Source organism: Pan paniscus, chromosome 10 (genome assembly GCF_029289425.2).
Source record: "Pan paniscus chromosome 10, NHGRI_mPanPan1-v2.0_pri, whole genome shotgun sequence".
Classification (NCBI taxonomy): Eukaryota; Metazoa; Chordata; class Mammalia; order Primates; family Hominidae; genus Pan; species Pan paniscus.
Window position 1 is genome coordinate 111,109,119 of NC_073259.2, and position 12,210 is coordinate 111,121,328.

Genomic DNA, 12,210 nt, shown 5'->3' on the forward strand with positions numbered 1-12,210 from the left:
AATGAAAATATTTTAATTCTCAATACTGATCAAAGAAATGGAAATTAAAGAAATTGATAGTAAAAATGTCAACTTAGAAATGCTAAATTGTACTAAAAAAACTAAGATCTTAGAAACTTAAACATTCATGAAAAATTAACATTCAAACAAATTAAATGTTCAAAGGGAAACAAAAATTCACATAATGATCAAACAGATAAAACTATAAAGCTATCCATACTATTTGGGACTGAAAAACCATGGAGGGACGTATCCTAAGGAAATAACAGAGTCAAAAAGCTGTATGTATGATGATATTTATTGTAACTAAAGGAGAAAAACTTATTAAACAGTAAAAGAAGATTAAGTAGCCAATAAAAATAATACGTTACAAAGATACATAGAAATCTAAAAGAATAGTAATTATATAATATTAAATGAACATCAAAAATGCAAAACAATTCCAGCTATTTAAAAACTGTATGTATGTGGTGATTCACAAAGTTAAAAACATGCAAATTGCTTTGGAGTAATAGGTTAAGATTCCCTCCCTCTTTTTTTTTTTTTTTTTTTGCCAATCCCTATATTTGGATTATTTCACCTATCCTATGTATTTTTTTCCCTAAATAATAGCAAAAACTCAAAAACATTTTCAAGGGAAAAAGAAGAAAAAGATGAGTATCTGGAGGAGATACTTCTCCCCCTTCACCTTACAGTCAGGCTTTTGCTGGCACTCAATTTTTTTCAGCCCTGTCAGCCCCTTTTCGGAGGAGTTGATGTGTAGCCCTAATCCTCTCTGCTGGCTGCCTCCCTATTCAGGAGGGTATGCAAATACTTCCAAACCAGAGCATTTTAGACCTATTCAAGGCCCAAGACAACACACTTTTCATTAGCATTTGAAGTGTGAGGGCTGAAAAAGGGGAATGGACAACTTTTTTTCTTTTTTCTTTTTTTCCCTTTTGGCTCGAAGCTTTGGGGAGACTTGAAAATGTACGTTTTTCATCCCTTTGCACACATCAGCATTGGCGCTAAACTTCAGAGGGACGCATTGACTGCCCTCAGGGGAAAGCATTCAGGGGGATTTTTACACATACACAGAGGGCCATCGCCTGAAATAAATCACAGAAAGGAGGTGGCAGAGATGAAGCGAGAGGGGTTCAACGCGGGCTAAGCTATGCGTCCAGAGGCATGAATTTAAATCGCGATTTATTTTCCTCTCGCTCTGCACTTGCATGAACCTCAGTTTCTTAATCTTCAGCAATTGGGAGTGGGGCTTTGGGGAGAAGCGGCACAAGATTTAAAATGCAAGGCAAGTCTCCCAACAGACAACCCTCTGGAGGTGCTCTGTCTGTAGCCGTGATGTTAGAGCCTGGCGCTCTGAAGCCTAGGTCACAAGTTCAATCCCCTTCTGGGTCAGTTAGCTTTTCTCTGTTCCACAGCCACAGACTAAAGGCCTGAGCCCCTTATTCAGGCCAAATGTCTAACAAAATGTGTGCCCTTAGTCACTGCACAAAACAGCCCAGCCAGAGCCTAGCAAATCCATCCTTTACTGTTGGGGAGCCGTCAGGAAGCAAGCTGTCCTTGGAGGCCTACAATCTCTGCACGGACAAGGTGAGAAGGTGAGAAGGTCAGAGGGAGGTAGTGTGTGGGTGCTGAAGATGGCCAGAACTTGGAGGAGATTGAGCCCAACAACTTACTCTGTGACTCTGAGTAACTTATTCAACCTCTGTGGGCCCCAGCTGTGGACAAGCTGTTGTGATGACTGAGTGTGTTAATGCACATCAAGAGATTAATACTGTGCCTGGTACACACTAAACAGTCCGATTTTGCTAGGATTGTCATCCCTAACCATCATGATAAAACGGTGCTTTATGGCTATTTCAGGAAATTTGAGAAAAGGATTTAACATGTGAAGGTAAGACAGAGAGCTTTTTGACTGATATCAGTAAAAATGATTACGTGCCTAATGTATATCAGGTACCTTGATAGATTCTTTTTGGGGGGAGATAGGTTATTATAAAATAATAGATGCCACATGGATACATGGATCTTGTCCCCAAGGAATTTATAGAGCCAGATGACCCTGCTATAAACCCTGATTCAATCAATTAGGAATGACATTGGATCAGTTAATCTGTCAGTGCCTTTGTTTCCTTATCTGTAAAATGGGGATTATAACTACCTACCTCATAGGGCTGTTACTGGATTAAATGAGTGTATGTGAAGTGCTTAGTATTTATAGGAAGCCATTAAATGGGTGGATATTTTTATTATATGAAAATAAAGCATGCTTTTGCCGTTCTTCAGCTGTATTTATTTTTTGAGATGGCGTCTCTCTCTGTTGCCGAGGTTGGAGTTCAGTGATGCAATCTCAGCTCACTGCAACCTCTGCCTCCTGGGTTCCAGCGATCCTTCTGCCTCAGCCTCCCGAGTTGCTACGATTACAGGTGCCCACCACCATGTCCAGCTAATTTTTGTATTTTTAGTAGAGACAGGGTTTTACCATGTTGCCCAGGCTGGTCTTGAATGCATGACCTCAGGTGATCCACCTGCCTCAGCCTCCCAAATTGCTGGAATTACAGGCATGAGCCACCGTGCCCGGCCCATTCTTCAGCTTTAAAAAGGTGACAGTATCCTACTACAAGCCAGATCAGAGCCTTGGTATTTTTTTAATAATCTGACTCCAACCTACCTTACTGGTTTTGCTTTCATTTCTCCACTCCCTTCCTCCACATCATACTTTGTGATCCACTAACAGTGATAGGCTCCTTGACGCTTCCTGGCCTCCATGCATGCATTGTCTCCCTGTAGCCTTTTCCTCCCTCATTTGTCCATCTGGTGAATAAATCCTCGACATACCTTTCCTCCAGAAAGCCCTCCTTGACCTGCCCAGAAGAATCCCCTGCCTCCTCTAACTATTGGTTTTCATATGTACAAGTTTTTACAAGCCCAATCATAGACCACAGACCAAAAGCATCTTAAAGTGGAGCTACTTAAAATAGGGACAAAAGTAATGTTAAGAAAATAATGAAAAAGAGATTTCCAATGGAGTTTCCAAGGGGAGGCCATCCCTCTGCCTCACTTCCATAAGAGAGAACAGAGCATGACTACATAATGCAAAGGAAAAGAGCTGTCATTAGTTCTGTTTGTCAGGTTTTCCACCCTCCCACTGTAAATGCCACTCCTTATTAAGGAAGCCTAGCTTTGTGTCCATGATGACTCCATTCTCTACTTGATTCTTAGCCACTGCTTTTTATCAGGATGGAGCGAGCAGCAGGAGAAGCTCCGAGCCCACCCTTGAGCAGATTTGATAATGGGTTTCATTTCAAGATCTAACTGATTGGACTGAGAAGGATGGATCTGAGAGGGACTGCTGGATTGGGACTGCATCTAGGCACAGCAGAAGAGAGTGCTGTGGTTGATGAGTGATGCCTGTAGTGCCTACTAGAAAGAAGAGTGGTTGCAGTTTTGTAACATAGTTGCAAACCCTGTCTGGGAGGTTGTAGTGTATTCCTAACACTTGCTTAGTATTTCATCTAGAAGTTGGAGCCAACTAATACGAGCTCCCCCAAGTTGTCTCTTCTCTGTTTTAGGGACCCCCAAACCCTGGGCCCCAGACTGGTACTGGTCCATGACCTGTTAAGAATCAGGCTGCACAGCAGGAGGTGAGTGGCAGCGAGCAAGCATTACCACCTGAGCTCCACCACCTGGCAGATCAGCAGCAGCCACAGATTCTCACAGGAGTGTGAACTCTATTGGGAACTGCGCATCCGAGGGATCTAGGCTGAGCGCTCCTTATGAGAATCTAATGCCTGATCTGAGGTGGAACAGTTTCATCTAGAAACCATCCCCTTCCCCAGTCCGTGGAAAAACTGTCTTCCATGAAACTGGTCTCTGGTGCCAAAAAAGTTGGGCACCAGTGCTCTACTTCATTATTTCCTGGTATCTTACCTTGCCTTTCCTACTGAGCAACCATCTTAAGAGAAAAAGATTTTTTTTTTCTAGAAATAACATGTTATACAATATAAATAGTCATCCCTTTGTATCCACAGAAGACTGGTTCCAGGACCCCCAGTGGATACAAAATTGGCAGATGGTCAAGTCCCTAATATAAAATAGTGTCATATTTGCATATAAACTATGTACATCCTCCTGTATACTTTAAGTCATCTCTGGATTATTTATAACACCTAATACAATGCAAATTTCATGTAAATATTTGTTATGCTATATTGTTTATTTGTATTGTTTTTATTGTTGAATTGCTATTTTTTCTTATTTTTGAACATTTTTGATCCACAGTGGGTTGAATCTGTAGATGTGCAACATGCAGATATAGAGGTTGACTGTATACATTTTTTATTTTTCAATTAAATAATTAATTAAAAAAGAGAAATTGTTCTTGCTCCAATCACCTCCCATCTGCCCAGATCTAAAAAATGAAAACTTCCTCCATTTCCTTACAGCATGTTTAGAAAATTTATAATAGGTTCTCTGAGAAATATTTTAAGCAGATGAAATGCTGAGCAGCTGCAGGGACCTAAAGGAAGTATAAATCCATTTGCTGATTTTTTACAAAATTTAGATTTAGCAATGTTCAGGCTTTGGGAAAATGGAGTGGAAAGACCATTGATGGTGGCAATAAAAGAATAAAATGGGGGAACTTCATTAGCTGTTGTTACTAGCAAACCACCTCAATACTTAGAGGCTTAAAACAACCATTTATTTGGTTTCTGGGCCTGGGGTTTGACGGGGCAGTTCTCCTGACCTAGGCCAGGCCTGGCTGATCTTGGTTGGGCTTATTTATGCCTGACATCAGCTTTGGGCCAGCTGTGGGCTGGCTCATCTAGAATGGTTTCAGCTGGGGTGGCTCATCTTCATTCCCATGGTCTGTAATCCAGAAGACCAGCCCAGTTTGTTCACATGGCAGCAGGGCAGGATTCCTAGAAAGAGTAGACACGATAAGGTTTCTTTGAGGCTCAGGCTTAGAAATGGCGTAATGTCACTTTTGCCATATTGTCATGGCCAGAGTAAATCACGAGGCCAGCCCAGATTCAAAGGCTCCATCTTACCAGGAGGAGCTATAAAGTCACATTACAAAGGAGCCTTTTACCAGGAGGGAAATAACTAGGGCCATTTTTACAAACAATCTACCAGTCATTTACTGAAGTGACTGACTAGGATGTGCAGGAAGGCAAAGGAGGGGAAATGAGGCCTTGTAAACGGAGATGAGGCCGTGAGAATGGAAAGGGGGCCAACAGCAAGATAGGGAAAGGAATGGGGGAAGGAGGGGAATAGTTCATTAGAATAATAAAGTAGGGGGCAGAGAATAAAACTACTCACCTCTAACGGCAATCATGATGTAGTTGAAGGAATTAACCCCTCTAGAATTTAATTTCTTCATCTATAAAATGGGAATAATAACATCTGGATTACAAGGTGGTTGTGAGATTGTAAATACAATGCATAAAAGATTTAGCCTACATGGAGGAATTCAACACCCTCCCCCATATATGCAACCCCATCCACGCATGCACATATTATAATTACACGTGTGGAACGTCTGACCAAGAGTCAAAACCTGGGGCATGATCTCAGATCTGATTTTTATAATCTAGTAAGTCTGAGCAAATCACTTAAATCTCTGAACTTCAGTCTTATCATCTGTTGAATAGGGATAATAATAACAACCTCAAAATAACTCTCCTGAGGAGTTCAAGAAAGGAACCAAAGAGCTCTCTGTGTGCTCCGGAGAAGAGCTTAGCCTTGACCTTTAACCCAGTATGAGCAGAAATAAAATAAAGGTCCCAGGATTCCACATGCTTCTGGATTCGCCTTGTAGCCTCCCCACTTCTTTCAGTCTTAAGAAAATCAGGATTAATTATATTGTGCCCTTATCCCTCATTCTCAGTTCTCACAAGAAGCGCAGAAATCTCAGGATATGCCTCTTCCCTCAGCCTCCCATTTCATATGGCTCTGCACATATTTTTCTCACTAACCTTCTTTATCCCTCAAGTCACAATGGCCACCTATCCAGTGCTCAGTCACCCATGTGACTAGTGGCTACCATACTGCACAGGATAGGCTTCGTCCTTGCACCTCTAACTCATTCTCCTGATGATTTAATCCATTCCCATGGCTTTAAATGCAATTTCTGTGTTAATAAATCCAAAACATATATCTATGGCTCAGACCTCTTAGCTACACTACAGTAGCCATTACCTCCTTAACATATCCATTTGAATGTGTGAAAGCCATCTCAAAGTCAACATGTCCACAACAAAAATCGTGTGCCTTCCTTCCAAATCCGCTCCTCTCATGATCTTTGCTATTTCAGTGAACAACAAGCTCATTATTTTAACTGATCAGGTCACAAATCTTGGAGTGATGTTTGACTCTTCTTTTCCTCTTAAATGCCACTTCTGATCCATCAGCAAGTCCTCTTGATTCTGTCTTCAAAACGCATCTGAATTTGTACATTCACATCTCCAACACAGTCCTCCTAGTCCAAGCTAGCGTCATCTTTCACCTGGATTAAGGTGATGACCTCCTAATTATTCTCTCCCCTTCTGTCCTTGCCCCATACTTCTGTTCTCATCACAGCAATCAGCGTGTTCCTGTTCAAATGTAAGACAGTCTTACCACTCCTCTGCTCAAAAATCTTCCAACGTTTTCTCTTCTTTTTCAGAATAAAAGTCAAAATCCTCTCAATGGCCTTTGATAATCTATATTCTCATTTCTTACTACCTTTCCCTTGTTCACTCTCTTTTAGTCACACTGCCTCTTTGCTGACCCTGGGACCCACAAGTCTCACCTCTACCTCAGGGCCTTTGCACGTGCTGTTTCCTCTGACCAGAATGCCTTTCCCCTAGGTAATCTGCTTAGATGGTTTCCTGGTGTCCTTCAGTTCTATGCTCAGATGTCACCTTCTCAGCAAGTCCTTCCCCAACCACCCTGGTTAAAACAGCTCCCACCCTCTACCCCAGTATCCTCTACCTCCTTCTCTGCTTTATTTGTGTCTAAAGCACTCCTTCCATTGGATGCTCCATGTATTTATTTACTTGGTTGGTTGGTTGGTTGTTATCTGTTGCCCCCCGCTAAGCAATGAACTACATCAGAGGAGAGACTTTGGTTATTTTGTTTCCTGAGGTATTCCTTGAGCTTAGAACAGTGCCTGGCACAGAGTAGCCCATCAGTGAAACTTTGTTGAGTGAATAAGCAAAACAATGACTACCACAAGTTTAGCACTGTGCCTGGCACACAGCAGGTGTTTAATAAACGTTATTTTCTTTTCTCACAGGTGTGTGTGTGTGTGTGTGTGTGTATCAAATGGTATATTGAATAAGGCATGATATATTGCTATAAAATGCTACACAGTTTTAAATCACTACTACCTGTATTACTGCATTTACCATAATGCCTTGTACTTAGCCCATATGAATTTTGAGCAGAGATTTAGATAGGATCGCTGCAGGAAACAGACACTGGGACAGACACAGCTTGCTCTAACAGTGAAGCATCTAGATGCTTCTTATCTGTTGTAGGCTAGACATCCAGATGACCAAGTAATTATAATCATGTTTAATGCAAGAGTAAATGTTCTTATTGTGTTCTCGTGGCTTTATATAAGAGATAAATCCTATACAGAGTAGCCATATGGTACAACCAGCAGAGTCACCTAATGCCATTTCGTGCCAGGACAAGCAGCCCTAGACTCCTCACCTGCTCAGAGCAACCATTGCAGAGACCCAGATAACCAAAACTTAGCCATTAACAAAAGGCTAGAGGTCCTGGTATACTAGTTATTACGGCAGGGATATATATTTTAGGGAACTTTACATACCAAACAATAAAAAATTTATAAAAACAGTTTTTGAAGCTTAGAAGAGCCAGCTTCAAACCTCTAGGTAATTAATTTATGTGAATTTTTTCAGCTTTCAAAAATACTTTTCAAATATGAAGGGCTTAAAAATTGTTCTGTTTGTTTTACAATTACCTTCCTCCTTACGCAGCTTTCTTTCCTATACTGACAATCAACAATTCTGTGTACATTTCTAAACGGCCCATTTACTATTTTTATAGGGCACTTAATGAGTTTCCTTCAGAGATTTGAAAAGAACAATTTTCTGGAAAGAAGATAAAACTAAAAGTGTTCTGTAATGATCAGTGATGGGATGAGGTAAGCAAATCTTAAGAAAATCATAATTTAAAAAATCCCAGCAAATTTATGCTAAAAGAGGCCAGATAACCATCAAATAACTAATAAGGTATAAGTTAGACCTCAACTGTGCTTCTAGTTCTAGTTGAACCATGCTTCAGCCATCAACTGAGGAAGTGGTCATTAGATTATGCATTTCTTAGAAGGACAAGCACCTCTCACTTCGGTTATATTAGAGTTCAGGACTTAGAAGGAGAGTATATAAGCCTTAAGAGGATAAGGACCAACATTTCTTTTTTTCGCTGTTTAGCCCAGAGCACGAGGAGGCCCTGGAGAGATTATCTCTGGAGAGGTAATGACAACCATCATGGTAATCTGTCTCCAGAAATCTGGAAATACATTGCTGGTTTTACTTTTCTGAACTCCCTAGGGCCTAACTATTGTCACATAAAATGTAAATATTCTTCTTTTAGGGATATCTTTGTTTAAACACCAAAGGAGAGCAGCCAAAACCAATTATAAAAAGCCATCCGCATTTATGTGAATAGGCCAGCTTCCTGACCATGGGTGTCAGACCAGGTCATCCAGGAATCCATGAGCAGGGTTTTGGGGAGTGTAAGCCCTTGAACCCACTTGTTTCTGCCCCTCTGAGACCTTGCTCCATCAGTCTGCTTCCTACTCTTGTGCCACTCAGTCTCTGCCAGTCTGTCTTGCTCCTTCTCCTCAGCCTAGGGACATACTCAAGTCTCTTTCATCCTGAGCAAACCCAGTTCTTTCTCTCCTGTGTCTTTGTCTTCTTCCCACTTATTACACTATGACAAAACATGGTTCTAATTTTGCCTATTTCTAAACTTCATTAAATGAAATGAGAGAGTATAAATTCTTCCATAACAGTCTTCTTGTCCTCACTATTTGGTACATGACATTTAGCATGTCGTTTTGTGTAGCAATAGTTGTTTATTTCTTTGCTGTCTAATATTGTTCATTAATATTTAACAGTTTCTCTATTTTACTATTGGTAGACTTGCTTCCAATTGTAAATTATTAAAAATAATGCTGCCTTGAACATTTTCTGTGTCTTTTTCTGTATATATGTATACATTTTTGTTGGATGTGTATCCAGGAGTGAATTTACTAAGTCACAGGATACACAGATAATCAGGTTTATAGATGCTGCCAAATGACTTTTTGAAGTGGCTTTAAAAATGTATATTGTCATCAGCAGTTTATGATAGTACAGGTGACTCAAATTCTCACCAATTCTTGGTATTTTAATGTTTTATTTTAAACATTCTAAAGGATGTATAGTGGTTTTAGTTTGCATTTCTCTGATAACTAGTGATGTTTAATAGCTTTGTATATTTTATTACCCATTTAGGATCCCCTTTTTTTAGGAGCTTTTTGAAAGTATTTATTCATGATTTATTCAATTGTCTAGATTTTTTATTCTGATTCAAAGGAGTTATTTATATATTCTGGATATAAACATTTTATCAAATATTTATATTGCAAACTTCTTTACGTGTGACTTTTTTCACTTTCATAATGGTGCTTTATGACGAATAGTTCTTCATTTTCATTAACTATAATTTTTATTTTGTAGTTAGTGCTTGTTATATCCTATTTAAAATGTTTGTGTACCCCAAGCTCATGAAGATATATTCCTGTGATATCATCCAGAGCGTTACTATTTTACCTTTTACACTTAGATCTATGATCTATTTGGAATTGATTTGTTGTGTGTGGTTTGAAATAGGGGGTCAATATTTTTTCCATATGGATAATCAGTTGAAACATTACCGAATATTGAAAAGACAATTCTTCCCTAACTTTATTAAAGTGGCAACTTTGTGATGAATTCAGTAGGCTTTTATGAGAACATCTATTTATAGACTCTATTCCCTTTTCCTTCGGTCACTTATTTGCCAATGCCACAATATCTTAGTTACTTTAACTTTATAATATGTCTGAAATTCTGAAGTTTAGGTCCCTCACTGTGATGTTATTCTACAAGATTATCATGACAAATCTTTGCCCTTTGCATATCCATGTACTTTGTTTTTAAATTTTATATTTAATTTTATTTTAATTTTGAGATAATTGCGTATTTGCGTGCAATTGTAAGAGACACTACAGAAAGATTCTGTGGAACTTTTATGCAGTTTTCCCCAGTGATAACATCTTAAATATTATTGCACAATATCACAAACAGGATATTGGCATTAAAACTCATTGTGGTTTTAATTTGTGTTTCCTTAATTACTGAACATCTTTTCATGGGCTTATTTGCCAATTATATAACCTCTTATATAAATAAAATGTCTGTTCATATCTTTTGCCTATTTTAAAACTGGATTGTTTTCTTTCTTAATGTTGGATTTGAGAGTTCTTCACATATTCTAGATACTAGTCCTTTCTCAAATACATGGTTTACAAATATTTTCTCCTGGTCTGTAGCTTAAGTTTTATCCTCTTTACAGGATCTTTCTAAAAGCAATTGTTTTTAGTTTTGATGTGGTCTGAATTATCACTTTTTAAAAAACTGAATTGTGTTTGCGATGTTAATATAAAAACTCCACCAAGTCTCAAATCCTGAAGATTTTCTCCTACTTTTTTTTAAAGAGAAGTTTTGTATTTCTACAGTTTTCATTTAAGTCCATGATCTGTTTTAAGTTAAATTTTGTACAAGATGTGAGACTTAGATTGATTTTTACGATGGCCTGCGAACGTCCACTTGCTCTAGTACCTTTTGCTGAAAAGGCTATCTTTTCTCCATTCAGTCTCTTTTTCACTTTGTCAAAATCAGTGAGGCATATTTTTGTGGGTCTATTTATTGTTTTTAAAATTTTTATTTCATTGATTTATGCGCCTTTCCCTCTAATACCACACAGTTTGATTACTGCACCTATGTAATGCCTTCCAATCCAAAAGACTGATTCCTTCCACTTTGTTCTTTCCAAAATCATTTTAGTTAATTCAGTTTATTTGCCTTTCCATATAAATTTTAGAATAATCTTGTCTAGATATATAAGAAATCTTACTGGGATTTTGATGGTGATTGCATTGAACCTATAAATCAATTTGGGAAACACTGACATCTTTACAGTGTTAAGTCTTTCAATCCATGATCATGGTATATAGTTTATTTAGATTTTCTTTGATTTCTTTGGTCAGCATCTTGTAATTTTCAGCATATAAGTACTATACATGTTTTATTTGATTCATCCTTAAGTATGTCAATATTTTGAGTGATTATAAATGATGTTGTATTTTTAATTTTGGTTTCCACATATTCATTGCTAGCATATAGAAATACTATTGATAATTTAATGCTTATTTTATATCCTGCAACCTTGCTGAACTCCCTTATTAGTTCTAAGAGGCTTTTTTTTTTTGCACATTGCTCAAATTTTTCCATGTAGACAATCATGTCACCTGTAAATAGGGACTGTTACATGTTTTTTCACTTCTGATTTGGCTTCCCTTTTCTTGCTTTATTGTACGGATTAGAACTTTCAGCACTATATTGAACAAGAGTGGTGAAAGCAGGTATCTTTGCCTTGTTCCCAATATTAAGGGGAACATATTCACCAATTTAGTATCAAGTATTAAGTAGCGGTAGGCTTTTTGTAGATGTTCTTTATCAAGTTGAGGAAGTCCCTCTCTATTCCTATCTTTCTGAGAGTTTTTATTATAAATAGCATTGGATTTTATCAAAAGCCTTTCTACATGATTGATATGACCATGTGATATTTTTCATTAGCCTGTTAATAATTTGGGGTTATACTGCTTGATTTTCAAATATTGAACCAGCCTTGCATCTCTAGAATAAACCTCACTTGGTCATACTGTGTCATTCTCTTTATGTATTACTACTATTTGTTTATATTTTGTTGAAGATTTTTGCATCTATATTCATAAGGGCTATTGGTCTATAGTTTTCTTCTTTTGTACAGGCTTTTTTCTGCTTTTGACATTTAGATAATACTCCTTAAAAGGAGTTAGAAAAGCATTCCTTTCTCTTCTATTTTCTGGAAGAAGTTCTATAAAATTGATGATAATTCTTGTTTAAA

At 38.1% G+C, this 12,210-nt stretch overlaps 1 protein-coding gene across 1 annotated transcript in view; it reads right to left on the bottom strand.

The window, feature by feature from the left end:
- Positions 1–282: 282 nt before the first annotated feature.
- The window catches only part of C10H12orf42 (chromosome 10 C12orf42 homolog), a 457,931-nt gene continuing 446,003 nt past the window's right edge, over positions 283–12,210 (bottom strand). The window contains exons 4-5 of the transcript XR_004665400.2: positions 5,323–5,383; positions 283–4,922 (exon numbers count right to left, since the gene is read on the bottom strand). The gene's annotated coding sequence lies outside the window, so the exon portion shown is untranslated. The remainder of the gene's footprint in view (positions 4,923–5,322; positions 5,384–12,210) is intronic.